This window comes from Saccostrea cucullata, unplaced genomic scaffold, assembly GCF_032062105.1.
Source record: "Saccostrea cucullata isolate Sc308-1 unplaced genomic scaffold, CSIRO_AGI_Scuc_v1 ctg18088, whole genome shotgun sequence".
Lineage (NCBI taxonomy): Eukaryota > Metazoa > Mollusca > Bivalvia > Ostreida > Ostreidae > Saccostrea > Saccostrea cuccullata.
Window position 1 is genome coordinate 2,602 of NW_026925913.1, and position 5,285 is coordinate 7,886.

At 34.4% G+C, this 5,285-nt stretch overlaps 1 long non-coding RNA gene across 1 annotated transcript; it reads left to right on the forward strand.

Moving 5' to 3' along the window:
* The first annotated feature begins 657 nt into the window (after nucleotides 1-657).
* Nucleotides 658-2,964, forward strand: LOC134270075 (uncharacterized). The gene is made up of 2 exons (XR_009992717.1): nucleotides 658-1,117; nucleotides 2,262-2,964. It is a non-coding gene; the product is annotated as an uncharacterized LOC134270075 (long non-coding RNA).
* Nucleotides 2,965-5,285: the final 2,321 nt, after the last annotated feature.

Here is a 5,285-nt window from a genome sequence, read left to right on the forward strand (position 1 = left end):
CGTTGGACCAATGTTTATAATACACCCTTAAAGAAAGTGTATTTACAAGTTGGTAGTAGTATGTTGGCCCAACTTTGGCCCATTGTTTGTAATACACCCTTAAAGAAAGTGCCTTATCAAATTTGTAGTAGTATGTTGGCCCAACGTTGGCACAATGTTTGTAATACATCCTTAAAGAAAGTGCCTTATCAAGTTGGTAGTATTATGTTGGCCCAACGTTGGACCATTGTTTGTAATACACCCTTAAAGAACGTGTCCTATCAAGTTGGTAGTAGTATGTTGGCCCAACGTTGGCACAATGTTTGTAATACATCCTTAAAGAAAGTGCCTTATTATGTTGGTAGTAGTATGTAGGCCCAACGTTGGCCAATTGTTTGTAATACACCCTTAAAGAACGTGTCCTATCAAGTTGGTAGTAGTATGTTGGCCCAACGTTGGCACAATGTTTGTAATACACACAAGTGTTATTTTGTTTAGGTCTTTCAAAGATGGGATATTTATATTGGGCCAACGTTGGCCCAATTATTATACTTCCAACTAATTGATGGTGTTAATTTTATAATTAGCTGCTGAGCTTTAGGTTGGGACAAGGTTGGCACATTCTGAAATAATTAAAAGGACTTTCTATGTCTATGCTTATCATTGGTTGACTGCTTTTGTTTAGATATGATATTTTCAACATTTTAACTTTGCACTTAAGTGATCAAGCACCAAAGAGTGTTTTATTCTATTTTTTGAATTGTGTATATGCTTATTTATTTGTAATAACCCAGATAGCGGAACACCGTTGGCCCAATCTTACATTATGGTTCTATTATCTATGTTGAGTTACCTTGATTGGGCCAACAATGGCCCAACATGGAATATTGATAGCTGGTTATGTATAATAGTGCGCTAATGTTGGGCTAACTGTTGGCATTATATCATAAAACTATAATCATGAGAGAAAATATTTGTTTGGGGATTGGCATCGGCCCTACGTTGGTCCAATATACCATGAATCTGACTGAGGATCATGGGTAGACAACAACCGGGCTACTTGTAATATCCGCGCCATTTTTAATCTGACACGAGCGAGCGTAATGAGACTGATACCTTGCATATCTGCATCCACTTTGTAAGTATTAATAATATGTTTGCCTCGGCATAGCTGAATTAACGTTTAGTTTTTAAACGATATCATGTACAAATCTGTGTAAATCAGACACGGGGAAGTGCAGAGGCCAGGTGCTGTTGGGTCAACACTGTACAGATAGCATGCTAACATTGGGCCAACGTTGGGCCAATGTAATCGGTTACATCGGGCCAATGTTTGAAAATGGCATTGACCCAATTTAAGTTTGCTCATCGGCCCAATGTTGGCCCGATATGTTGGGTCAACGTTGGCCCAATGTAGAGTGTTATTTCTACAGATATTGGCCTAACGTTGCGCCAACATTGGCCCAATGAATGCGACATTGTTGGCGAAACGTCAACAAGAACATTGGGCCGATGTTGGCAAATGACGTTAGCCCAGTGTCATTTTGCTCCTTTGCCCAATGTTAGCCCGATATATTGGACCAACATTGGGCCAATGTGTATAAACATTTAATTTTTACAAATCTGTATATATTTACAAATCTGATCGTCTCTACAATCAGAAATAAATCTACAACCAATCCTTCTTGAAAAATCAAGCTAGCTAAAATAAATTTAAAATTCTTATAATTTATCAAAACAAAATAAATTATCAGTGATTAAATTTTTTGTTTCTATACAAGAAAAATAAATGAAAGTATAAAAATGTGTTTTGATACAGTTAAAACAATAAATAATTTGCTCCTTTTGTGTCTATAGTAGAATACATTTCCGAAGTCTAAGTTAATTTACTTATATACACTTAACGTCGAGTACATGATCAAACATTTTTAAAATGATGAACTTGCTGAAGTTAAAACAAAATTTGTTCAGTACTAAAAATAAATTGGGTTCTTTCATTTAAAATTTGTTCATTGTAACGACAAATTTTCAATACATGTATTTTATATGGGGCAACATTGAATCAAAATTGTTGTGATGATGATTATCAAGCGTATAAATATCATGCATAAATGCCTTCATAACGCAAGCTAATCACTAAATCACACCATGAAACAAAAAAGACGTTTGTTCCTTAATTGACAGCTTAAACATATAGTGATATACTTGTAAATTTAATCGTATGTTTACTCTTTACTGAGAAAAGTAACAAATGTATTAAGTACCAAATATTACAATTTTAGTGTTACTGGAGATTCTAAAAAGACATGGAGAACACAATCAAAGAATGGCTAAGGTATGCCAAGGACAGGGATGGGGGAGGAAGAAACGGACAGAGAAGAAAAGAAGGGGGAGGAGGAGACTCGGGAAGAGGAAATGGAGAATTAGGAGAGGGATCAGATGGAAAGTGGCAGTGCCTAACTTTTTTCTGTAATATAGTGTGACAAACCTGTAGTTCTACCCTTTTTTGTGTCTGTTTGTCGGTTATAAACACGATGCAGATGCCAGAAACATTTTTTGTGTTAGTAAACAAAATGACGGGATTCATTTTAGTATTATTTTAAGAACAGGAGGGCTTTGTTTATTTCTTAGACGTGCTTATTGATACCTGTAATTTACTGAACTTGTGCATAATTTACATCAGAGAGGGAGTATACAGTCATGTAACCCTACATGTATCGCTTGAAGTGAGCATCGACTTTTAATTCTTTATTAATGTTTTCTTCATGCACTGAGCAATAAAATTATAGTATGTTATAACTTAATTTTATATTTTGATTTCTTTTTCCTCAGCTATTTAATTAATGTAGAGCTACTTACAATGCAATACTTGTTGATGACAATTCTATGAGATATTGAGAATATGTATTACACTATCAATCTAGCATATATAGCATACAAGATAGTATTAAAGGGCTTTTACCATTAAACTGTACTACAAAACTAGTATAACCTTATTGTATATATTTGTTTGTCAATTTTGAGGACAAATGGCCAACCAGTGAAGAGCAAATGAGTTGTCATGATGGAGAGCCAATAAGATACAAACCAACGTTGGCCCAAAAATGATGTTTTCCTAATATTGAGAGAATAAGTGGCCCAACAATGGCTCAATGATATCCGTTCGTTGGTCCAACAATAAGCCAACAAGTTGGTCTGATTAAGGGCCGATGAGCAAATTACCGTTGGCCCAACATTCATTGCTTACAATGGCCCAACTGTACAAAAATGACGTTTACCCAACATTGAAAAAATACATTGGCCCAACAGTGGCCCAATATTAACTGTTACATTGGCCAAACGATAAGCCAACAAGTTGGGTTGATTAAGGGCCGATGAGCAAATTACCGTTGGCCCAACATTAGTTGCTTACAATGGCCCAATTGTACAAAAATGACGTTTGCCCAATATTGAAATAATACATTGGCCCAACAATGGCCCAATGTTAACTGTTACATTGGCCCAACATTAAGTCAACAAGTTGGTTTGATTAAGGGCCGATGAGCAAATTACCGATGGCCCAATGTTGAAATCAAACAGTGGCCCAACATAAGGAGCGTTGTTGGCCCAACAAAGGTCCAATAACATCCTGCTATCTGGGATGCATTATTAGGAAATCAACCATGATCTTGTGGAAAGAAAATATGTATTCCTATATAAAAATAGGCGGTTAAGAACTTGAAATTATCATGTTTAGCATAAATCTTGTGGTTAGATTACCATTTTTGAACGTTTTTTAAATGATCAATCTATGTATAAAAACATACATGTAATAGGTGTGTCAGATACCATGCTTTATTACATTTTTACTCGTGAAATACTGTAATTTATTCATTGAATAAAAACAATATCCTGTCACAGTGTGAAAGGATATCAAAATGATATGCTGTCACAGGGTGACGAATATCAGAAGTGCTGGAAAACTCTCGAATTCCCTTCCCTTAACGAAGGTTGCTGTAAAAAAAATCTTCCTTGACCTAATATAAGATAGATGGAAATAAATAAACCATTCTGACAGCGAATAAAACTGTCAAAATTACCAAAAATATGTTGCTAAATACACGTTTACAGTGTTTTCACCTCACTTATCTATGACGTCTCAACCGCTCAACTATGACGTCATGTAGTCTATGACTATAACAATCGGCAATCCTCGGCTGACTCCGCTACGCTCCATTCAAACCTCGGATGTGATTGGTGGATGAATACGCATCAGATCCTTACATTTCTCCGCCGGAAACTGCCTTATCACTCATTTCGTATTTCGCTCTGCATAACGTTCTTCGAAAATGTTTATTAATTTGTGCAATTCTTTACCGTAAACAGGTTTAGGTTACATCCTCATGTTAATAGGCTTTGAAAGCAAGAAAAAACTGTCGAGCGTACCACAAAATAACTCCGATTTCAAATGTATGGCATTTGAAAGAAATTCAAATAAGATCACATGACTAAATCGGCAAGATGGTAGATCACCGTTGACGTCCGAGGTTATGTGCGAGGTACGAGTCATCCGAGGAAATCCGAGTGTGACTATAACAAAAAGAAAAGTGCAAAAGAAAAATCAAAGATTTTTTTTTAAAAATGTGAGAAATAGAAAATTCAATATTTTGTAGTTGAATATGGAATTTATTTCACTCGTGAGACAGGATTTTTTAACATTTTCACTTGTGCTTCGCACTCGTGAAAATATCAAAAATCCTGTCCACTCGTTAAATAAATTCCATATTCAACAATGAAACATTGAATATCCTCTATATCTTTTATTTCAAGCTCATAAGGGTATATCAAGTCAACATAAATGTATGAATGGAATTACCTATTTTTAAGTAATGATATGTCGTTGATATAGTTTTATGTCGAATTTAAGGCCACAAAAAAATTTTGATATATTTTGCTTAATATGAAAACAAAAATAAATCTGCAAAAAATATGGAGCAATTTTCCACCCCTGTGGATAAAAGCAAAGTAGATTTTTACTACATTAACTATTGATGTCATCTTTCTTAAAATGATTTATTAACAAACTATATATTTCTTCAAAATTCTTATTATCAGCATTATTGAAGTATTTAATACATTTAGAATGATCAATGATTAATGTTATCGGGAGTATGTTTTCAAATTTGAAAATATAAACCATGTTTTGTAAAGGGAAACTATATATCCTACTTCCACATCTGATAATGTTAATAAATATAAGTATCTTGAAAAATTTCAAAACAGTTATGCTTAGCTTTATAAGTATTTTTATTTGTTAAATGCTTTTT